The 24831-nt window shown below is 40.7% G+C and overlaps 1 protein-coding gene across 23 annotated transcripts in view; it reads right to left on the reverse strand.

The window, feature by feature from the left end:
- Window positions 1-24831, reverse strand: part of CSGALNACT1 (chondroitin sulfate N-acetylgalactosaminyltransferase 1) — a 357361-nt gene that overhangs the window by 316695 nt on the left and 15835 nt on the right. For 12 of the 23 annotated variants that reach the window (XM_055349096.2, XM_063709119.1, XM_063709118.1 and 9 more), the window contains exon 2: window positions 15105-15213. The exons of the other annotated variants lie outside the window; for them this stretch is intronic. The gene's annotated coding sequence lies outside the window, so the exon portion shown is untranslated. The remainder of the gene's footprint in view (window positions 1-15104; window positions 15214-24831) is intronic. 23 annotated transcript variants of the gene reach the window in all.

Below are 24831 nucleotides of genomic sequence, written 5' to 3' on the forward strand. Positions count from 1 at the left end.
CTATTACTTTCTTCTTATGACTGCAGAAAATATCTTCTGTGGAGTACAGACACATAATATAGCCACACCAAAAGGTTACTTAGGAAGGTGGTAGACCAGTAACCTTCCAAGGCAGTGAATTCACCACCAAGCCTCGAGACTCCATATGTTCAGCTATACAGGTTTTGACAAATGCAATGAGTCATGTATCTACCACCACAGAACCATAACGAATGGTCCCACCACTCCAGAAATTCCCTCATGCTGCCCCTTTATGTGGTTTAGACATTAAGATAGAATCAAACAGCTAATACGCCCTATTCGGGTCTCTGGTTCCCAGGACCCAGTCCCCTGAGCTCCTGAATGGGACTCAGTTTAACAACCCCAGCTTGGTCGTCCAGTGACTGTGAACCCATAGCTTTTTTCTGTAGGTTATGTTCTGCAAGACTAGAGACTATTTTTAGTTTCTTGCACTGTAACCCTAGTCTTGGCTAGGCTCAGGCACTGTAACCCTGGTCCAGGCTAGCCTCAGGCACTGCAACCCTAGTCTAGACTAGTCTGCGGCATTGCTAACCTAGTCTAGGCTAGCCTCAGGCACTGCTCAGAGGCAGGCACCAAGGATCCACAGGCCAAGATGCCCTATAACTACCCCTGCCCCATCCACCATCCGCCATCAAGCCATCGTAGGGCTGGGCATCATGGGCTGGGGCCTCTGCAGACTTTCTCCTTGGGGCCCAGAGTCCCTTTTTATGATACCTAAAAGGTCCAAAGCATAACAGGCCTTCTTTTTGAGACAGAGTCTCACGCTGTCACCCAAGCTGGAAGGCAGTGGCACAATCTCAGCTCACTGCAACCTCTGCCTCCCAGGTTCAAGCGATTCTCCTGCCTCAGCCTCCCAAGTAGCTGGGATTATAGGTGCCTGCTGCCACACCCCTCTAATTTTTGTATTTTTGTATTTTTAGTAGAGATGGGGCTGTACCATGTTGGCCAGGCTAGTCTTGAACTCCTGACCTCAAGTGATCCGCCCGCCTCAGCCTCCCAAAGTGCTGAGTTTACAGGCGTGAGCCACCGAGCCTGGCCACAGGCTTTCTATTTCTCCTCCATTTTCCTATTTAAAAACTAGAAGCCAAAGACTGAATTTGCACAATTCTTATGCTATAGCAACAAAACGCACAGTTGCAGCAAGTGAATCTGTGGTTTTAAAACACATTCTCTTTGCTTTTTTCTTGCCATCAATGTACTGTTTCTATTTCATATGAACTGATAATTATTATATGCAACGCTTTCCCATCATGAACACTTAGTCATTTTATAAAAACATTGCTTTGATCATGTCACTTCCCCGGCCCAAAACATTACCCAGTTTGCAGTTGTTTGCCATTTAGCCATCTCTAAATCCACCCAAATTGCTTCCCATGCCTCCCACACACAAAGCTCTGCTCTGGCCAAACAGGACTTATTTCCATCCACTCTACCCTTGCCTCTTCTGCAAGGATCACCACGACCGTGAAGCCCTCTCAGACCACAGGAATGAACTTCCTCTCTCATCTGGATTCCTGTAACCCAAATTCCCCATCATGCTAAGATGTCCTGACATATTATGGCTATTAATATACGCCCTGCAAGATCTCTCACCGTTGTAAAGAGTTAAGCTTCCCTTGAGTAACCATCTATCTCTGTCTTGTAGACACTGCGAACTGTCTAACAGAGTCTTTCCCTCCACCTGCTGACTGCTAAAACCTGAGAGCTAAATTTGTACCCTATTTCTAGGAAGTACACAGGACCTGATGCCACACATATACAATATACACATACACTATACAAAACAGTAACTTATACTTCAACCCTGGCTCAAATCATGACTTCCTATCCTTGTTTTCTCTTGGACTCATTTGTCTTTCTGATTTATATTTTATCTTGCCACATTGCATGCATTTTTATGGAAGGTAGGATGAAAGTGAGTGAGAAAAAGCTAGAATTCTTTCCCATGCCTAGCACAGACACCCTGTACTCCCTGTGATGTGAGGTTGACAAGTGGATCTTCGTATGCTGATATTTATCATTATCTAAGGGGTATGTCTGGAAATAGGCACACATTCTTCAATCTGTCTCTGTTATGACCAACCAAAACTCAGGAGGCCCCAGAGCCTGGGTACATTAAACATCACAAAGGTCCTGATGTAGGAATCTCCCATCGTTTTCAGATATTTTCAGAAAAACACAACAAGACAATGGGTGCCAGGAGCTAAATGTCCAAAATAGTTGTGTGATGATGGTAGGAGCAAATCAGCAAAAAATCCCTATGTTGTTTCTTACTGGGATTCTAGACCTTGATCTTCCCCTCTTGCTATAAAGCTTCACGTCCACAGTTAAAGCCACTCATTCTGCAAGTGTCTGTCTGAGTCATTTCTACGTAGGAGGATGCCAGACAATGCCAGCTGCCTATATTCACCTTTCTTCTTTATGAGTAGAAACCCAATTTTGCTCCAGGCAGCCATATATTCTTCCTTATGAAAAAACAACAATGAAAAAACACCTCCCTCCCCTAGATCCCCTGCAGCTAAGTATTGCCACATGGCATACTTCTGGCCAGTGAGACATAAGCTGAAGCTCACTAGTTAGGGTCTTCCAAGAAAGCTACCATTTTTGTAATAATAGAAGGAGCACACTAGGCTGGCTCATCCCTTTTGACCTCACTTTTTGCCCTTTAGACTTCCTGGAAGGTAGATGTAATGACAGAGGTACAAGAGTCATTTTGCAAACCTGAGAATAATAAGAAAGGCAGAGGAGAAAGCTAAAGGGCACTGGTGACATGGAAGAGCCACTGTGCCAGTCCGGAGCCACTACCCGTGTCCTTCTCCTAGCATAAGAGAAGTGAAACCCTGCAATTCATGCCAGCATTTTAGGTTTTCCATTACAGGCAGCCAAAGTCAATCCCTAGTGATGTAGGGAGGCAGCGTGCTTAATAATAAGAGAGATAAATAAGACGCGATCCCAGTCCACACATGGTTCTCATGTATCAGGGAGAGATAAGAAACTCAGAGGAATAATCATAAAGCCTGATGGACCATGACAAGCACATAAGCCATAGCTGGGGTGCTCAAAAGAGTTCAGAGGAGGGAGAAATGGCTTCCAGCTAAAAGCATTTAAATTGGGCCACTTCACACTAAAATATCACATTTATCCTACCTGGAGAGACACTGTTCAGTCCAAGAGAATCAACCTCTCCTGGTAGAACTGTATGCATTACATGTCTTGGGAGGTAGTTTTGAGGAGTGGCTCCCTTCCCTGGACAGGGCTAAGGAGTGTGGCTGTGCCAGGCGTGGCATGGGAAGACATCATGCTGATTCTCTCTCTCCACCCTCCCTCCCCTCTACCTCCCACCCACTTGCTTGTTCTCAGAGCCCAAAAGGGAAAAAGCTTTCCTCCATCGCTCTCTGGATGATTCTGGTGCTGCTGGCTCATGCCCAAGAATGTCCTGGCCAAGCAGCATCCCAGAGGAGGGTTTTGGTTGCATGTTTTAAAACATCACAACGAAGCCCCTGATGAAGAATCTGAGCCAGATACCTGTCCCCAAGGGGGCCTGCTGAAGTGGTAAGGGCCGCCCTGTGCAGAGGCCCTGAGACCTCAGATCTCATCTCCTATAGGAGCTGCACAGACAGGACAGAGAAGAAAACACACACTGGGTTTTAAAGCACTGTTTCCCGGACCACACTAGGTGACAATAAACATGAGATCCAAGAATCAGTGACCAAACAGTATAGCCAGCCCTCTCCTTTTCTGCTGGAACTCAGTCACCTTGAAATATTCCCCATTGGGTTCTCAGTTCAAGGCTCACACCCCAGAACCACATTGGAGATATCTGCCAGATTTTTCTCTTGAGTCCTAGTCCTGTCACCACCATTTCCAAAACCTGCTGTGAACAACATCCCGGAGACTGTGAAACTGATCTCCAGGCCCATGCAACAAGCCCAAGTCCCCAGCCAAGACCTCAAGCCCTCTGCCTACTCCACCCCCCCATGTATAGAAGGATACTAATCAACAAAGTACAGAAATCACTGTCTGCACTCTGAAATCTGCAACTACAAAAATATTTTACCCAAAACACATAGGCACAGACAACAACACACGAGACACAATCCTAGTCTGCACATGGTTCTCATCTATCAGGGGGAGATAAGAAACTCGGAGGGATAATCATAAAGCCTGATGGACCATGACAAGCACATGAGCCATAGCTGGGGTGCTCAAGAGAGTTCAGACGAGGGAGAAATGGCTTCCAGCTAAAAGCATTTAAATTGGGCCACTTCACACTAAAATATCACATTCCATGACAAACACAGAATTCTGTCTGTCATGGAAAAGGTTAAATTTGAAAAGACCGCCAAAGTCTTCTCATCATATCACATACTTGAGAAATATCACGCATTAGGCTGAGAACACATTTATGCCTAATGAACTGCATGATATATGCAAATTAAAACATGCTAATTGGCTTTAGCTGTTCCTTTACATAAAGTCAATACTTCTATGGATCATTAAATGTATTCCTTCCATATGAATTTCAAAAGAAAAATTAATTGCTATAAAAACAAATTCCCGGGTGTAGCCAATGTAAAGATTCAAATGTAAAATGTTGCTACAGTAAAACATTTACTGTGTCAGCTCCCAATACCTAGTAAGTCTTCGACTCAAGCAAAAAAAAGAAATTTCGTATTGAATTTTTTTTTCTGTGATTTAAAACTGATTAATTCATGCTGGTTTAAATTCAATAGAAACCTTTTGCTTACATTTCAAATTTGTTTAAAATAAGCATTTAGTTATCTATTTTTTTTCCCTAATTAGATGAGAAAAAGAACATTAAAACCAAGAAGGAAGCAAAAGAAATTGGCGCTTGAGACCTCCCTGCCTGTCCCATTGACTGCTCTCTCCCCTAAAATGTACACAGTATAGTGTCTGGCACATAAAGGGCCTCAATCAGTATTTTTTATTTAAATAAATGAATTAATCGATCAGCTTTTTGCAGTGTTTTATGATGCCTTTAGCTAATTAAAATTAAAATAATAGTTATAATTTCTTGGATGCTTACTTTCTGCCAGGTACCCTACAATGTAGGTGTTCTCTTCAATTTCCAGATACAAAAACAGAGGCCCAGCAAAGTCAACTCAAATAGGTATTAGGTTTCAGAGCCAAGATGCAAATCCACGTCTGGCCACAAAAGTCAACACCATTTGCACATGGTTTCCCCAGCCTAGGGTCATGGATGGTTACTGGAGAAGGGGGCAGATGGGAACATGTGGTCCACCAAATTCAATCCAGCTGGCCACCCTGCAGGGGACCTCACAGCCCTGGCGCATTGACCAGAGTCATGGATGGGCACTGGCCTTGCACTCTCACCGAGGGCAGGGTCATCCCTCAGAGAGACTTACATTAACCAAGCCCAAAGTGCTGGGTATGACTACAGCAACAACTCCTCTTTTGCAATAGGAATTAACATCTTGGGGACGAGTATATTCTCCCCAGGTAGCAAGATCTGCAACAGGGAAAGCCCAGTAAATATCAGAACGTTGTTGAGAAAACCAAAACAGAAGCAAGTACAACGATTTCCCAAATGTTTTCAGGGCAACTAGACTATTTGGATTTCCTTGGCTGTCACTACTACCTGCCACCGATCTTTATTCTAGGGACAAAGATTAGATAAGTGATTCCAAAGTCTCAAGATTCTCCCTTTTCAATCATCTCCACTTTAGAGCAAGCCTCCTATTTGTATATGCTAATTTATTTTCTCAGATTACCCTCAAGCCTCTGTCCTGGGAAATCTTCACCTTATTTTGGGCTCTGGCCAAAAGACCCAACGGATTGATACTAAAATTTAAGATCAGTCTTATTTCCCTTATTTTCAAGCCCTTATATTTGAAGGAACTTATATTTGGGGTATACACCCAAATAAATGAAAACAATATCATATGTGTGTGTTTAATATTGTTAACGTGCTAATGAAAGACAAGTGGGCCATAATAAAAACCCAAAACATCTTGAGGTGCGGATTCTTAGAAAGTGTAATTACACTTACATCATGTAAAATGTCACATCACTTTCACATTATTCAAATGCAAGGTACTATTCTGAAAAAAGAATAAATCAGTGTTTGCCACAAACCTCATGACTAGTTGACTTTGTTAGTTGTCAGGATATCAAAAGAAGAAAAAGGGAATGGAATTTATAAAATGATCCACTAAGGAATGGAAGTTGCTGGGACAGAGACATAAGATGAAGGCATGAAGAGGAAGGCACAGCAACAGGTTTGCTTTCTGGTACAAGCACACAGAGGTCATGGCTAGTTCCTCCCACACTAGGATGTACTTTTTGGAAAAAGTGCCTCCTTTGAAAAGCTTATAATGAAGTCTAGTGATACATTGCACCATTTGATGGTACCGTACATGAGAAAATGCTAAAAACACTCTGGAAAATGCAAGTGGCTATATTACAATCTGTAAACAGTCCTGGTCCCAAATTCAAATGAAAATATAAACTGTTTGTTTGAAAACAGAGCTCTGACCTATAGTTCCCTGCTTAACCAAAGAGACTATTTTTAAAGATTAGGAAACTTTTTTCTATCAATAGAAGTAGTAACATATTACCATTTATTTCAAGGAGGGGAGGCCTCAAATCTCTCATTTCGAAAACCCTAGGATTTTCTGGCTCTCAGATTTGTGCCTAAATTCTCCCTAAAGTGGAGATTTTGTATAAAATCTCCATGCTGATTTTCCAATATCCAATAAGCTGAGCAGGAGTTGTCCAGGAAAGCAAGACCACCGCTGCCCAGCAGCACATTTGTATCAGTTTCCCAGGGCTGCGACCACAAACCACCTCAAACCTGGCAGCCTAAAACCACCCAAGTGTATCATCTTAAAATGCTGGAGGTCAGAAGTCCAAAATGCATCTCACTGGGCTAAAATCTAGGGCTCAGGAGAGCTGCATTCCCTCTGGAGGCTCTAGGAGAATCCATTTCTTTGCTTTTTCCAGTGTCCAGAAAATCCATTTCCATGCCTTTTCCACAGGCTGTGGTTGGTGGCTCCTGAATCCATCTCCAAAGCTAGCAATGGCTGGCTAAGTTTTTCTCACACGGCATCACTTTGGTTCTCTGCCTTCATCACCACCTCTTTCTCTGATTCTTTCAAGAAGTCTGTGATACTGAACCCACCCGGATAACCCAGGATAATTTCTCCATCTCAAGATCCCTCCCTTCATCACATCAAACTCCCTTTTGCTGCATATAATAACAGATTACAATGACAAGGATTAGGACATGGCCGTCTTTGGGAGACCATTATTCTGCCTGCTGTTGAACTCTCAGCTAATACATAAGGATTCACAAGATACAACGAAGGTGCAATGAAGTCAATACAAGTTGCAAATACAAATCTGTTCTGCTCAGATATTTGAGTCCCACAGCCTTGTGGGTTTCATGCACAGACACAGTGCATCCTCTGCGTGTTGTTGCCATGTGTCATGACCTTTCAGGGAGGGTGGAGTGGGAAAGACAGAGTGCCACATGTGCTTGGTGGCCCCGCATTCTCTTCTTCGGCCGGTGACGGATGACTATCCACCATCCCACGTAAGCAGAGAGCTGCGCCCTCAGCATCTCTGAGAGCCCTGCTGCCCCTGATCTCTCCTCCCTGGCTTCACTGTGGCTGTCTGACTCATGAGATCCAACCTTGCTCCTGCCCATGCCTCCATCTACTCATCTCTAACTGCTGCTGTTTAACCTGAGGCAGGGTTCATCCTTACCCAAAAAACTACAGAAGATCAGAAGTAAGCACCGAGTCTCCCTCTGACACTATGGATAACTGTCCATTTTCAGGCAGGTGCAGAATCCAAGGTACTAAGCCTTGGCGAGCGCTTTGCTAGTGCAGCCCACCCTCCATTCTAAAGAGATGGCTGAGTTTTGGAAGGCATAGCTATAAGAATCTGCGTCCTGGCTGCCCAAGGCAAGGGGGCATCCAGTGTGGCTCTGGAAAGTAGCTTGGTAAATAAGATGGAACCCGATGCATAAAAATACCTGAATTTCTTTAAAGACTTCACTTTTTTCTTTTTTCTTTCTTTTTTTTTTTTTTTTTGGTTTTCTTTTTTGAGATGGAGTTTCACTCTTTTTGCCCAGGCTGGAGTGCAGTGGCGTGATCTCGGCTCACTGAAACCTCTGCCTTCCGGTTTCAAGCGATTCTCCTGCCTCAGCCTCCCTAATAGCTGGGATTACAGAAGGTCACCACCATGCCCAGCTAGTTTTTGTATTTTTAGTAAAGACGGGCTTTCATCATGTTGGCCAGGCTGGCTTCGAACTCCTGACCTCGTGATCCACATGCCTCAGCCTCCCAAAGTGCTGGGATTACAGGAGTGGGCCACCACGCCTGGCCAAAGACTTCACTTTTTTAGAGCAGTTTTAGGTTCACAGCAAAATTGAAAGGAAGATACACAGATTTCCCATATACCCTCTACCCCCAACACATACACAGCCTCCCCCATTACTCACATACCCTAGCAGAGTGGTGCATTTGTTACACTTGAACTTACATGGACACATCATTATCACCCAAAGTCCATAATTCAGGCTTCACTCTCGGTATTGTACATTCTATGGGTCTGGACAAACGTACAGTGACATGGAGCCACAATTATAGTATCATTCAGAGTAGTTTCACTTAAAATCCTCTGTGTTCTGAAGGCCTAAATTTTTTTGCAAAGTCTCTGTGGCCATATTACCTAGGGAAAGTCATGCGGCCTTGAATTTCCTAACAAAATACTGATAATTCTGCCTGCATCGCCTGTATATTGGACATAATATAAGCTTCATGTATTTGGATAAAAAAGTTATTGTAAATAGTTACAGACTTTAAGATAAGTTAACATTAAATTTTAAAACAATAATATATAGGGCCTTTGATAAATGAAATAGCCCTATGGTTCTAAAATGATACGTAATTTAAAAAATATGTTTATGACACAAAAAATTGTTAACTACCTTGATAAATATGGAACATTCATACAATCTAATATTACACAACTACTGTTATGAAATGAAAAAATATTCATTTTTATGTTTTTGTTTTCATGTTTACTTTTTGTTTCTTTTCCTTTGTATAGCTGACAAAAAATCTACACATTTACAGAGTACAACATGATGTTTTGATACATGAATATATTGTAAAATGGTTAAGTCAAGCTAATTAACATATCATCATCTCACATGCTTATCATTTTTTGTGGTGAGAACATTTAAGATCTACTCTCAGCAATTAAAAAATATACAATACACTATTATTAACTATAGTCACCATGTACAAATATTTTTAGAATGAGTATAAATTCATATGAACAATATAATACTGACTATGAAAAAATATACTAGAAGACAATGGAAGGAAAACATCAAACGTTGGCAGAAATTTCCTCTGGATAGCAAGTATATCCGTTAAAAATCATTAGTGGCAAACAACAGGAACCGATTCTGACTAACTTCAACAAAAGGGGTTTTATTAGGACACTGAGAGCTCAGAGGACCGAAAGGTGAGGAGCCACACCTGTGAGTCAGTGAGAACTAAGGCAGTTCTAGAAGCTTCTAGACAGCAACCTTAGGAACATCCTCATACAGAGTTACTAGTCAAGGCACCACCTCCAGGAATGAATAAACTCTAGCACTTTTATTCCCCTCAAAATTCAAATCCCTAGGAAGAAGCTTGCTACTGGTCCAGCCTGGGTCACACACCCACTCCTGGGGCTGAGGGAAGGCACCCGACCTGCTTTTCAGCCACACCAGACTTTCCTTATCGGGGAGAGATGTGATTCCCCAAAAGGAAATCAGAGGGCTTATGGAAAGGAGTGGATGATGAGCAGCATGAAGGAAAAAAAAATGTCCAGTGGAATTAGGAGTGACTTCTCCCTTTTCTTTAACTATTTTCTTTAGTTGACAGGCTGCAACTAGTAATTACAAAATTGTGTTTTGTTTTGTTTGATTTGGTTTGGTTTGGTTTGGTTTGGTTTTAGACAGGGTCTGGCTCTATCACTCAGACTGGAGTGCAGTGGTATGATCATGGCTTTCACTGCAACCTCCACCTCCCAGGCTCAAGTCATCCTTCCAACTCAGCTTCCCAAGCAGCTGAGACTACAGGCGCGTGTCATCACACCTGGCTAATTTTTGTATTTTGTGTAGAGACGGGGTTTCAACATGTTGCCCAGTCTGGTCTGGAACTCCTGGGCTGAAGCGATCCAGCCGCCTCAACCTCCCAAAGGGATTATAGGTGTGAGCCACTGCAATTGGCCACAGATTGTTTCTATCAAGATGGTGATATTCTCCTTTTTGGTCATGGTTGATGGCTGCCCATCAAAATGTGCCCTCCCTTTTTCCCTAACACCATGGCTGGGTGACATTTCCCATCCTTCCTGACACGTAGGTATAACCCTGGGACCAAGGTGGGCCTCAGTTGTCTCCAGTGGAAAGTTAGCAAAAGTCCTGCCTCTGCCCTGAGGCCTCCTAGGCCTGCTCACCTGGAATGCTCCCCTCAGACCACATGAGAGGGAAATAAACATATATTTCCCTAAACAACTAAAATTATTGTTAAGTCTCTTTAAGAGACTAGCCTTATCTTAATAGAGCAGCAAGATGTCATTCCAAGTGCGACTGGAGTTCTACGCGTGATGTTCTGAGAGGCTGTGTCATGTAATGACTAAGAACCCACACTCAGGGACCAGGCTGCCAGGGCTTAAATCTGGGCTCCAGCACTTACTAGCAGCATGACCTGGGCAAGTCATTTAGACATTCGGGGCCTCCGTTTCCTCATCTGTAAAATCTCGTAGGGTTGTTATGAGGATTAAGAAAATTCTTCTATGTAAAATCTAACTGTGACTCACACAAAGGAAACACTATGATATCTCTACATAATTCAAAAGAAGTAGGCTCATTTTTCCACAGTCATGGTTTAACAATTTTTATGGAAAAAATTAACACATCTACAGGTCAGCTCTAAAAATAAAAAGTGAATAAGAATGCAGGCTAAAATATCAAGCATTCTTTGTGCAATAGAAACTATTAATGCTACATACAGTAAGAAGGATCTGTTTGAGAAGATCAAAGAAATGCTTCAACTCACTGGTGTGAGCTGAAGATAGAATTTCATTTTAAACTCTTCTATTTCAGGGTTCTGTGAGTTTAGGTCAGACTTATAATCCTATTTGCACAGACTTGTTCTAATCTGAGTACACACGCACACACACTCTCATTGATTTCGAGGCCACATGTTCATTCCACATTTCAGCCCACGATTTATGCAGTTGTAGGAATAAAGTACTATTCATTCAATGCAGAGGCACGCTTCCTCTGCATAAAAAGGTGGCTTGTTAATTCATTTCTCGAGTTTTAATACTTTCTTACAATTTCTACCAAAAATTCTGGAACATTTTTAGGTGTGTATGACTGCACCGTGGAAAAAAATGGTAACCCTTTCCTCAACTCCCAAAAGGCTTAACTCACCTACCTTTGGCATAGGACCTTTGAGAAGGTGAAATTAAAATAAAATTGTCCTTCAAGCAGGCAGTCTGATTTCTAAGGAGCTATGGGTTACAAATATGTCACTAAACAAGTTTACTAAGGGAAAATTTTCAAAGGTTCCTACTGTTTTTTAAGCTGATATATTTCCCCAAGGAAATTATCACAAATTTCCTATTATTTCTTCTCACAAAATATTCCATGGATAAGTCCTTAACAATATAAACCAGTTAAAATGTGACCTACTAGATACAACTAAGCGAGGACTGAAATGTACCATTGCTGTAAGGAAAGAAAGTCATGTCTTTTGAAAATTAATACATACACTCAGAAGTCTCTGAGCACATTAAACCAAAGGAGTTAAATAATGGAGTTAAGAAGAACTCTCAGCTCACTCTAATACTTGCTTATTCGTTTGTTTGTTTGCTTGCTTACTTGTTAAGTGATTGCGTGTATATTTGCAGACAGTGCTCATATGCAAACTAGCAACCATTCCTATGCATGGTTCCTCATTCCTCTAAGGGCAGAATTTAAGACCAATGGGTGGAAGCTGTAAAACACTTCCAGATTGAGCCATACAGATGCAGAATGGTCTGCCTTGTGAAGTAGTGAGGTTGCTGTCCCAGGAGTATTCAAACACAGACCGGACAACCTGGGATGCTGTAGAGAGGCTTCAAGGATGAGAGGGCTACCTAGAGTAGATATAGGTTCCTTTTAACTTAGAGAGCCTAGGACCTCACCAAGGCCAATTGAAAGGCTTTAATTCATTTCATTTTGATCTAACATTGTTTTTCTCCTGCACTTCCTGGCCCAGAAATAATCTGCCACAGAAGACATGGAGAACATGCTACGAATGCCACAAGAATGCCCTTCCCCCTCATTTATCCTCTGCTTTGACCACACAGAGAAGGGTGGTCCCATATGACCTTGAGCCTGGAGGATTCCTGGGCTCCACAGCAGTTAGAAGGAAGAGCTGAACGGGGTCCCATGAAGAAGTTCCCATCCTCCTTTACTGGGGAACTGTCACCTTTTTGTGAGAAAGCATCATTTTTCATTTCCCCAGCACCTTCAGCTCTCAGCAAGAGAAATCAGCTCACCAGCAGAAGTAGGGTGCTGATGTCACCTGCCATTCCATGTTCAGAGGGAGCGATCTCAGACAAAGGGTGCCAGTGGAGCCCACCAGACTAGAGACCTTTACAATCTTACTGATAGCACCCATGCAATGTTTCAAGATCCCCAATCTATAATCACGACTCTCATCTGCCTGAGTTACAGAAAAGCAGAAAGCTCATTCCTTGAGAAATGCAAAGTCAAAATCACATTAAAAGCCATCACACTCCCTTCTTTACACTCAATGTCCCCGTTCCTAAATCAGAATGCTCAGAACCAACCAAGAGATCATGAAGACCAAGAAAGAACAACACTCGGGGAATAGGACACGTAGCTCCCCGGCTGGCTGCGGTGGGATTTGAAAATGCGGCCACTAACAGAATTTGCACACTGCAGGACTCCTAGTCAAGCTGCTAATAAAGAAATTGCTTATGCTAGAGGACTAAAAATGTTCTGTATTGTTAAACTGGTATTATGTCCATGCTGAGGTTGGAATTATGATGTTTAAGTGGCCTGCTATTCTGAATGGACTTTTTCCAATAAAGAAAAATGTACTTAAGGATAAGCAAAAAAGTATATAAGGTGAACCCACTGGAAGGAATAACTAGGCCATCACTCTCAGCTGCCTGCTGTCTGTCGTTGTGTGCAGAGCTACAGGGGTAACGCCCACCTCCCAGGTGACAGCCACCCCTCCCAGGTCCATCCAGTGACGGAGTTGCCTGGCTCCTGGATAGGAGCAAAATGGCCCCTGATCATCCCTCTGACTGTGTTCTTAGAGTAGAATGTCCTTTAATAAGTCCCTGGTATTTGTCAGTAACACTGAAATAGCTCTCTTGTGTTCTATCACTCTAATCATCTTGCAAATCAGACTCCAATGGCCACTGGCCAGAGCTGAAACCAGCTCTCCCTGCCCCAAGCTTGGGCAGAACAGAATGCGTCCTCCTGCATTCTCCATGCCACGAGGACAGCTGGCAAATGCCCTGGGAGGAGAGGTGGGAACTCCTTGAAGAGTCAGAGAATGGAGAATTAACCTGGACAGGGATCCCCACTGGAATTAGGGGGCGCGAGGCTCTGTGAAAGAAAACGAATCATGAGCCTAAATAGCTGCTAAAGATGGCTGTCTCCTGACACATCATCTTACAACCTAAAACCTGAGAAACTTGTGACGCCACTTTTTCATAATGCAACTCCATTAGGCTCACTCAAACACAGCACCTCCAAACAACCAGCATAAAAATAAGCTCCTTGGCCAGCTAGAGTGGCTCATGCCTGTAATCCCAGCACTTTGGGAGACTGAGGCAGGTGGACCGCCTAAGGTCAGGAGTTCGAGGCCAGCCTGGCCAACATAATAAAACTGTGTCTCTACCAAAAATACAAAAATTAGGCAGGCGTGGTGGCCCATGCCTGTAATCCCAGCTTCTTGGGAGGCTAAGGCACGAGACTCCCTGGAACCCGGGAGGTGGAGGTTGCAGTGAGCCGAGATTACACCACTGCATTCTAGCCTAGACGAGAGCGAGACTCCATCTCAAATAAATAAATAAATATGGCTGTTTCCTGACACGTCATCTTACAAACTAACACCTGAGAAACTGATGCCACTTTCCCATAATGCATCTCCATCTTGAACACAACACCTCCAAACAACCGCAATAAAAATAAGCTCCTGAAAGAGACCTGTGGATAGAAGATGGTTGCACAACCACTTGAATGTACTTAATGCCACCAAACTGTACACTTTAAAATAGTTGCACTATGTATATTTTACCACAATAAAAAATAATTCCATCTCAGGCTCTAATTCTTGATCAAGAAACAGCAGATACTTACTCGCCAGCATCCTCTATAATTGTATATTGAGAACTCTTTTAAACTGTTGCCATGGTTAATAATTTAGAAAATAAATTAAAATATTGAGTCAAATAATAACCAAGCTGTCAGGCCGTGCTGCAACTCTATCTTTGGCATTTCAATTATGTATGGCATTAGAGCTTTGATCTGCATAACGAGATGATAGCACACAGAAAACAAGACCATTTCTAAAAATGTGTCATTGGCCAAATGCTTTCTTACAATCAATTCTAAATGCTCCAAGTTAAGAGAATTAGGTAACGTAAGCTAAAGTTGCAATCTGAATCAATCTGGCTTTAATCAGTTCTCCCTTTTTTCTAGAAATTAGTGTGCTTAAAACGGCACGTTTTCAAATAAACTAGCATAACGGTTGTGTTTCTCCTGCTGTCTTTGATGAAATTAACTAACAAGAAAAATCTGTCCTCAAAAACACTATTTTTAATTTCCTGACATGCAGAAGTTAAAGAGTTTCTTAACAGTATTTCTACAATACAATACATCCAATTAAAATCAATCAATGTCTACTGTGGTTAACTTTATTTATCAGCTGCCATAAAATATGCACCAGAATCAGTTGCTGTGTTCAAGGACCATCTCTTGAAAACAAGAACATGAAATTCTGACTCACCGATAGTTGACCTTTCACTTGATATTGTCTTCCCTGATCCTGAAAGAAGAATAAAAAGCAGCCATATGTGTCTTCTTGGGACTTTCACCCCATATCACCAGCACAGCACCTGGCACATAGTAGTGTCTCCATGAGTATGTGTTGAAAGAATAAACAGGAAAACAGCATCAAGGTTTATGAGTTAAAACAACATACAGAGAAGTGAGAAGTATCCACAGACACTTTAGGCAATAGATCAAGTTGCAGAAAAGTTACATATATGGATCTTTATAAATTACGTCATTTCAAAAATCCATTCCCTTGCCATATGAATCACCCTCTGTATTACTTTGCATTGCTGCATCCTACAAAGGGCAGTTTAATTGTTGTTGTTGTTGTTTTTTAGAATGCAAATAATTTTCTAATTTATCTATTTTGTAACTTTGATGATACTGGATATGTTGTTCTTGATTTGTTCTTTTTAAAAGTAGAACATGTCAATATCTCAAATTTATTTTGCAATACAAAGGGAATAAAATATAAATGGTGAAAAGTGGAGTACTTATAATTTCAAATGATTATACTACTAACTCATCCCTTTACCCTGTTATATTAGAAATGGTATAGTGCTGAAAGAGGATTTCTGAGGATTAATAACTAATTTGATAAAGAGTAGAACTTCTGGACAGAAGTGAAAAGAACAATCAGTATCAATGTAACAAAACATTGTTTTCTGTTTCTTTTGTTTTACATAGCAGTGCTTTATATGGAAGTTATCTCAGAAATATGAGTTAAATAAGAATAAAATCCCATCCCTATATTCCAAGTTCACATTTCATAAAGCACTCTTGTCAATTTGGAACTTGCTCCTTGTGGTATGTTCACATTGCAAGATCACAGCCAAGGCCCACACTCCACCAATTGTTAATGTGGAATTCTATTTAAGCATAAAAGAGATTCCATTATTGCCTACTTCAAAAACCTATATTTTCTATTAGTAAGAATAAATCAATTCCCTATGCAGGATAACTACCAAATCAACACCATTGTCTCAAACTTTCTGAGTTAGGAGCCAGCAGCTGTGTGACATATGAAGTTTTACGCCAATATGGATTATCGCTCACCTCCTCCACAACTGCTAAGACAGAATTTTAATCAGAGGGTAACAAAGGCAATGCACAATGCACTCTGTGTGCCGAGTGGTCTATGTCCTTCTGCTGCTAAAAGAATGCCCGTGCTAAATTATGCATGCTTTTCTGTTTGCCTGAAAGACGTCTACATGTGCACTGACCTTTCCCGAGGCAGACTAGCTAAGGTGAGAATTCTACATTTTGCTTCTGCTCATATGAGCTTTATTTGTTGTCATTAAGGACCTTTTTTTTTCCATAATGTACATGAAAGTAGCCAGAAGGGAACCTCTGCTGCCATCTCTGAATACTGAAAAGGAAGGAACAGCTTATCTGCAGTTTAGAATTCATGACCAAGCCCAGGAGTGCAAGCCCAAACCATAGAGGAGGCCAGAATGCACTCTAAGAAGTGTACCCAGCTGCTTCATGGCACACCAGGGAGACAGGGCTATCTGTTCACCCCCCAACAATGAACGCTGAGGCTCCTCAATCAAGGGATGGAGAGGGACCAGGCTAGTGCCAGGCTCTGGGAATTATAACAGAACCTGAATGGCCACTCCCCGTATCACTTCCATCTCAGAATCAAGGTATGTGAATCAGAGATAAAAAATTTCAAAGTATCAGCCTCCTGTGCACAACCTGAAATCTACATCTTGTACCAAGTGTTAAACTAGATGAAACTGGCCTAAAGCTGCTTCAATACTTTGAATCCTTACACAGCAAACTGCCACATAACTTAAGAGAATATTCTTGTAACAAAAAGCTGAGTCTCAGCCAATCACAGCAGCCAAGCTTCAGCCAATCACAGGCTGCCAATGTATCAGATCATAAGGTAAATGCCTCATCATACTGTGCCCAAATAAGGCAAATGCCCAGCCATGACTAATCAAGCTGTGCCTATACTTCCTTTCTCTGTCCATAAATATTGCCTGCACACATTGCTGGGCTGAGCTCTCTGAACCTCTACTACTTCAAGGTGCTGCCTGGTTCATGAATCATTCTTTGCACAAATAAACTCCGCTAAATTTAACTTGTCTGAAGTTTTTCTTTTAACACAAGAAAGAGAAGAATTCTGAAGTACTCTTCTCTTCTTCTATTAGTGTTGACTCTTGGCTGAATGTCTGAGAGGTCACAGAAAAATCTGAGGAAGAAGAAAACACAGACTTCTATTGCAAGTAATACGGCAGACCGGATAGCTGAAGAAAACCTGTACAAAACACCTAAAGTTACTGAATGTCAAAACACGCACATAATATATACATATATGTGTATATGTATATATGTGTGTATGTATATTATAAATATACATATACATTATAAATGTATATGTGAATGCATGGTTGAGATGATGGGTAAATAAGGAAAACTGTCAGAGCCCTGAAATAACAGGAAAGCATGGATCCCAACAGATAACAAAGTTCAGGTTTGCTCTTGCTAGCCAGGAAATCAATGGTAGTGAGCCACTTAGAAGGGACGAGGGGCAACGTCTAGGGCATATGCTGGGGCCAGAGTGCCAGAAGAGATCCCATGCACAGAACTGAGAACCCCCAAAATGCAGCAGCCTTAGGAGGTAAATTAGAAAAATATGATCCAAGAAAGCAAGTGGAGATGCCTGCCCATCTCAGCATTGGCTCTGGGTGAAAAATGAAAAAGAGGCGCTCTGAGAATGCCTAACTATAAGGCCTCTTTCACACAGGTATAGGCTGAAATTGGCACTCTGAGGCCCCAAAATTTCCATACCGAAGATTTCATTTTGAAACTCCTTGGAATGACAGTACTCCCAGATGCCTCCAAGAAATAAATATAAGTCCTCTCTGAACAAACATACTGTAAATATAGGCCTCAAAAAATTCTCACATTAACATTCCCACAGATAACATTCCAGTGACCAGAAGCTCAAATCAAAATACCACAAAATTCTCAGGGGGGAAAGCTGTCATGAGCAAGTAACAGAAAAAAAACCATGCTGCAAAATTACATGCACAAAAATTGCAGATATTGGAATTAGCAAATAAAAACTATAAAAATGTTTTATCTTTAAGTGTATGGCAAAAGACAAAGAGACTATGAAGAACTATCAGATAGACTTAAAAAAATAAAACCTTATATATTGAAAGACAGAAGATCTGACCCTTATTTAACAACTTCACATGAAAAATTGTTAAATATAAAAATGGTTCCAATAACTTCAATGGAGAAAAATTATAATACATTCTATCTCCATGGAAGACATCCAGACAACCTTGACAGGTAGAATAATATGTCAATTGAACAATAAAAACAAATTCAAATCCTAAAAACAATTTGAAAGTGAACAAATATATAGTATAGAAAAAATACAAAGTACATAAAGGCTTTTTTCTTCTTTTTATACAATCAATTTTATCAATGTGTTTTATCAATTTTCAACATTTGGTAAGTTTATGGGTATTTCACATTCAATCTGCATGTAAAAATAATATTGCCACACAGGAAAACACATTTAAGGCAAAAAAATGCTTCAAAACTAATGGAAATAGTGCGATCACAACAAGCTAAAGAGATGTACAACAGCCATCTCTTCTTCTCTTTTGTTTGCAATGTGTGCACAGCAAATGTTTTAATTCATCCCAACACAAAGCAGAATTCAAATTTCCTTAGCAGGGGTCAGAAAACTATAGCCCGCTTGTTTTTATAAATAAAGTTTTATTAGAATATAGCCGTGCTCATTCATTTACATGTTGTCTATGGCTGCTTTTTTCCTATGACGACAGACTTGAGTAGTTGTAACTTACACTGAATGGCCCACAATAGCCTAAAATATTTATTTATTATCGAGCCCTTTACAGAAAAAGTTTCTATAGGATTGTCTCTCACAAACTGCTGACTATGTCTTTTCCTGAATTTCTAATGTCTAAATATCACTTCCTATAGGGTTTTATCTCATGTGCTTGGGACTGAGAAAGTCATTAGGTCCCAAAACCAAAAAAAAAAAAAAAAAAAACAGGAATCATCCAAAGAGTGGCATTACTTTTCAAAAAGCCATTAACTGAACAGTTCTTATGCTCAGTATGTCTGTACGTTGACATTAGAAACCGAATAGATGGTCTACATATTGTATTGGACATGGTTAAAAAGAGAATATGTAAAACAGAAAATAGAGTTGAAAAAATTACCCAGCAAACAGCACAGAGGGAGAAAAAAGACAGAAATATGAACTAGATTTAAGGAACAGAGAGGAACTCTACAGCACGTCTCACTAGAGTTCCAGAAGGAAACACCAGCAACATTGGGGAAAGAGGTTAGTTTCAAAGAAATAATGGCTGAGAATTTTCCAAGACTGATGAAAGACAATTATCCTTGAGTTCAGGAAGCTCACAAAACTCTGAACAGGATAAAAAAAAAAATCCTCACTCACCACATTAAAAATAAAAGCAGAAAGGAGAGAGTAGAGATAGGAAAAACAAAGATATTTAAAGCAGCCAGATAAAAAAGGCATGTTTCTATAAATATCAATTCAATTTAAAACTGACTTCTCAAAAGCCAGTTAAATACTATATTTTAAGTACTGAAAGTTAATAACTTCCAACCTAGAATTTTACACCTAATGAAACTATCTTTGAAAGCTTAGAATAAAATGAAGTTACTGTCAGATAAATAAAACTAGGAGAGTTTACTTCCAACAGGCCCTTACTAAAGAACTAAGAGGCAAGAAGAAACTGTGACTGGGAAAAAAAATACATAAATGTGGTTAAACCCAAATGAATGCTCACCATTTAGTACAATAGCAATAATATCTAATTTGTCAATTTACAAGACGGATAAGGTGAAAATACTAAACAGGTGGGGATCACAGTTTTCTAATTCTTTTAGGAAAAAGAAACATAAATATATTGATTAGTGGTTAATTGTAGACTTTGTTAAGTTACACACATATGGAGAAATTTCTAAGAGAACAACTGGAAAAACAATAGAATGTGTAACTTCCAAACTAGTAGAAGAAAAAAATTGGAAAAAGAAAAAAAAAGCACTCAATTCAAAGGAAGGAAAAGAAGGAGAGAAAATGAAACATAAAAGAAGTAGAATAAATAAGGCACATAAGTAGCAGTAATCACAATAAATGTAAATGTACTAAGGCTCTAACTTAAAGACTGAGATCATCACATAGATAGTTCTAAATCTAGCTAAATGCTATTTTCATCTCAAAATAAAAGGATACACAAAATATTATGATTCTACTTATATGAGGTACTTAGAGTGGTCAAAATCATAAAGACAGAAAGTAGAATGCCAGGGGCTAGGAGATGGACAAACACACAGTTAATTGTTTAATAGATATAGAGTTTCAGTTTGACAATATTAAGAGTTCTGGAGATGGGCAATGGTGATAGTTGCATAACATGAATGTATTTATTACCAATGAACTGTACACTTAGAAATGGTTAAGATGGTAAATTTTGTTATGTGTATTTTGCAACAATAAAAAATGAAGTAGCCAGGCACCATGGTTTGCACCTGTAATTCTCAGCTACTCGAGAGGCTGAGGCAGGAGGATCACTTGAGCCCAAGAATTCGAGGCTGCAGTGAGCTATGATCACACTACTGTACTCCTGAGTGACAGAGCAGGATCTCATCTCCATAAAGAAAAACATATTTTTTTCTAATGGGGAAATAAGAAAGCAAGACATAGAGTGGAATACTATTCTGCTTTAAAAAGAAACAAAATTCTGACACATGCTACAACATGGATGAACCTTGAAGACATTACAGTAAGTGAAATAAACCAGTCACAAAAGGACAAATCACTATATGATTCCACGTATATGAAGTTCTTAAATTGGTCAAATTTATAGACACAGAAGGTAGAATGGTGGTCGTCAGGGGCTGGAGGATGAAGGAATGAGGAATTATAGTTAAATAGGTATGAGTTTCAGTTTGGAGAGATGAAAAAAGTTCAGGAGATGAACATTCGTGATGGTTGCATAACAACGTGAATGCACTTAATGCCACTGAAATGTTCACCTAAAAATGGTAAAAATAATGAATTTTATACTATGTATATTTTACCATGATAAAAATATTTTAAGACACAAATACACAAAATAAAAAGATAAGGAAGTTTTAAAGTTAAGGGCTGGCCACGCATCACTAAAAGCAGAACCATAAGACACTGTGCACCAATAGAAGCAAAAATAATTATTCATATAAACTACGATTTGTTTTTGTCTGAAAAAAATGAACCTCCATTTAATTAAACCTCTAGATATAAGTAACATTGATAGAAAATATAGAAGACACAAAACAAGTAAATGACAATACCAGGAAGAGGACTTTCAATTGCAAGAGACTTCAGAGACTAAACAATCAAATGCAATGTGAGGCCCTCCTATACAACATGAATCAAACAAAAAGAGATACTTTTTGAGATAAGGACAATTTAAACATGGTCTGGGTATTCAGTAATTTTTAAAGAATGATAATTTTTAGGTATGAAAACAGCATGGTGGTTATGTACAATAAAGACCTTATCAAGTTGAAATATATATGATATTTAGGGGGTATGCTTATATCATGCTACTCAAGGAAAAATCTAGTAGGCCCTGTAATTTTCTGGCCACTTGTAGGTAACAGAAAGTCCTAAAGTTACTTTAAGTCACAAAAAATAATTGTGATTCAGAAAATAGAACGTTCAAGTCAATGTATGACATTGACTCTAAAGAAGATCAAAGAAACAGTAAGACTTCCTGCTGCATCCCCAGCTAAGATCTGTACAGGTAGCCTGTAGGCTTCTTCTCTCTTTTCTACCCACCTTTTAGCTGCTGTTACTCTTCTCTCTGGGTTTGAAACATATGAAGAAGAAAGACCACATGACTGCCACTGCCATGAAAATGCTGGCTGCCTCACTATATCCCCTTCCTCTTTACAAAAAGAATCACAGCAATAAGTTTATATTTCCTGGCCTCTCTTAGAGCTAGGCATGACCACACAAGTGAACCCTGGCTAATAAGCAAAAATGCTAGGTGGGGCATCCCAAAAGTCTCCTTAAATAGGAAGGGGCAGACCGTTCCTCTGCCCTTCCTTTCCTTCTATGCCTGGAACGTGATGTGATGGCTGGAGCTTTAGCAGCTCTCTTGCACCATGAGCACGAGGAATCTATTCCTAGGATGTGGGAGCAGTGAAGTAGAAGACTTGTTCCTAATAACTGTGTGGAACCACCACCCCATTCCCAAATTGCCTACTTCTTGACTTACTCTATGTTAGAAAGAAGTAAACTCCTATTTTGTGTTACCATTGTTCTTTCATTTATATGCAGGCAAACTTAATCCTCACTAGTGCAAATGGCTTCACATCCTGTAGACCAGCAGATGCTCAAACCAAGGTTCTTTCTTTCTTATGGGTACTTTTGTAGGTTTTCCAGGGGCTCCCTGCTGGGCCCCTTTAACCAAAATCCCTGTGATGTGGATGATGCATTTAAGTCTTCTGTTTGTACTGCTCCCAACCCTACCCCTGCAGCCCCTAAAATTCACTCCACAAGCTCTCTGCTGCCTGTGCCTCCTGGGCAGAGGCCAAATTGTTCCAGGCTGGCTCTCCATCCCACCTGGGCCACATCTGGTCCACAGGAAGCACACACAAATCTCTCCAACACGCTTGGCAGTGGGGAGGCCCTATCCCAGCTGCTCCCCTTCACTCTGCCACCAAAGTGTCTCACCCGAGTCACATGACAGCCTGCCACACTCCAAGTCCCAAGGGACACAGAGCCTGCTGTCCAGGCAGCCTCAAAGCAGCTGCTCTCTCTAGGCTTGGGGTGGGGGCAGCACCCCCACAACCCTTCCTCCAGGACAAAAGGACAGTGACGGGCGCACAGCAGAGGCTTCTTCAAATAAATCCCCTCACACATCCAGCACCAGTGTTTTACTCTATCTTCAGAGTGAGGAGGATTTTCAAGAGCTTGAGCCTGGTGTTTGGATATTTCATTTGAAAAACTCCACTGGGGTCTTTCTTGCAACTTATTTTAGTAACTGCTATATACTATAACTTGAAGAGTTAGTCAAATTTTCCCATTCAACAGCCTGTTGAACTGGAACAAAAACAAATAATTTGTGGATGCACATTTCTGGTAAAGCTTGAAAGAAAAGGAAGGAAACAGTTAACAATATTTGGAAAAGCAGTTACCCCTGGGGTGAGGGAGTGGGAGGTAGGAAGGAAATATGACCAGGAAGCACACGTGAGGGGTTTCAAAGGAATGTTCTAGATGCTTATGGATAGTTATTTGCTTTATTATCATAAGTTAAAATGGATGCACATGTTACATATCCACATATATATATTCATAATTTATAAATTTAAAACTAAGCAAAAGAAGAGACACAAGATAATATCTAAACTCCATAGCAAAGCAATTTGTAAATAAGATCACACTCCGAGAACGAGGTCATGAACTCAACAAAATGGAGGAAGCAAGTCAAAAACTGACTTTTGTGCGTAGGTTGAAGGATTTTCCTCCAAGACTGGGGTGTTGTTCTTAGACAATTCTACAGTGGCAGTCCAGTGGCACAGACAATGCCCATAACCTACCTAATCTACTCTAATCATCTGCATGGATAGATCAGAGAAAACCATCACAGAGTTGGTCACTGGTACTCCAGAGCTCCCTATAGTAGGAAAAGTCTGCAAGCCCTCAGAGGTGAAAAGGGAGTCTTAGCCGGGCACAGTGGCTTACGCCTGTAATTCCAGCACTTTGGCCGGCTGAGGCGGGTGGATCACGAGGTCAGGAGTTTGAGACCAGCCCGGCCAAGATGGTGAAACCCCGTCTCTACTAAAAATACAAAAATTAGCCAGGCTTGGTGGCACATGCCTGTAATCCCAGCTACTCTGGAGGCTGAGTCAGAAGAATCGCTTGAAGCCGGGAAGCGGAGGTTGCAGTGAGCCGAGATTGCACCACTGAATTCCAGCCTGGGCGAAAGAGTGAGACTCCATCAAAAAAAAAAAAAAGGGAGTCTTAGCCAAAAGAGTCGGGGAGCTGATCCTGCTGGCAGTCTACTCGGCTAGACCAAGGCTCCATGAGCTATAGGGACATTTTATAAAGGCTTCTGAATTCTTTTCACATTACTTTAGTAATTGCCAAAGCAACTTTCTAATTATGATCTGGCTTCTTACTTAAGGAGCTTGTCTACACGAAAAGAAACTGATGATCATACGGACTTTATTCTTGTTATTAAGCTAATGCTAGCTTTATTATAATTAATAATGATGAGAGCTAATATTTCTGGTGTGCTTATCCCATTTGATCCTCACAATAATCTTAATCCTATCAACAGGCAGCATAGGAAAGTGATAAAAAGCAACAGACTGCCAAGATTCAAATCCCCGCTCAACCCTGAACAGCTGCATAACCTTGAGCAAGACATTAAGCCCCTTTGGGCCTCAGTTTCCTCACTGTAAAGACAGGATAATGGTAGTGCCTGCCTCACAGGGTTTTCTCCTAAAGCAACTGGCATACACTAGGCAAAATATAAATGTTATAATGCCCATTTTACAGACAAAACAACTGAGACAGCGCTTGGCACACAGTGAGCACAATATAAATGTTTGCTATTATTCCCATTTTATAGACAAAACAACTGAGGCTCAAAGTGGTAAAG

This window comes from Gorilla gorilla, chromosome 7, assembly GCF_029281585.2.
Source record: "Gorilla gorilla gorilla isolate KB3781 chromosome 7, NHGRI_mGorGor1-v2.1_pri, whole genome shotgun sequence".
Taxonomy (NCBI): Eukaryota; Metazoa; Chordata; class Mammalia; order Primates; family Hominidae; genus Gorilla; species Gorilla gorilla.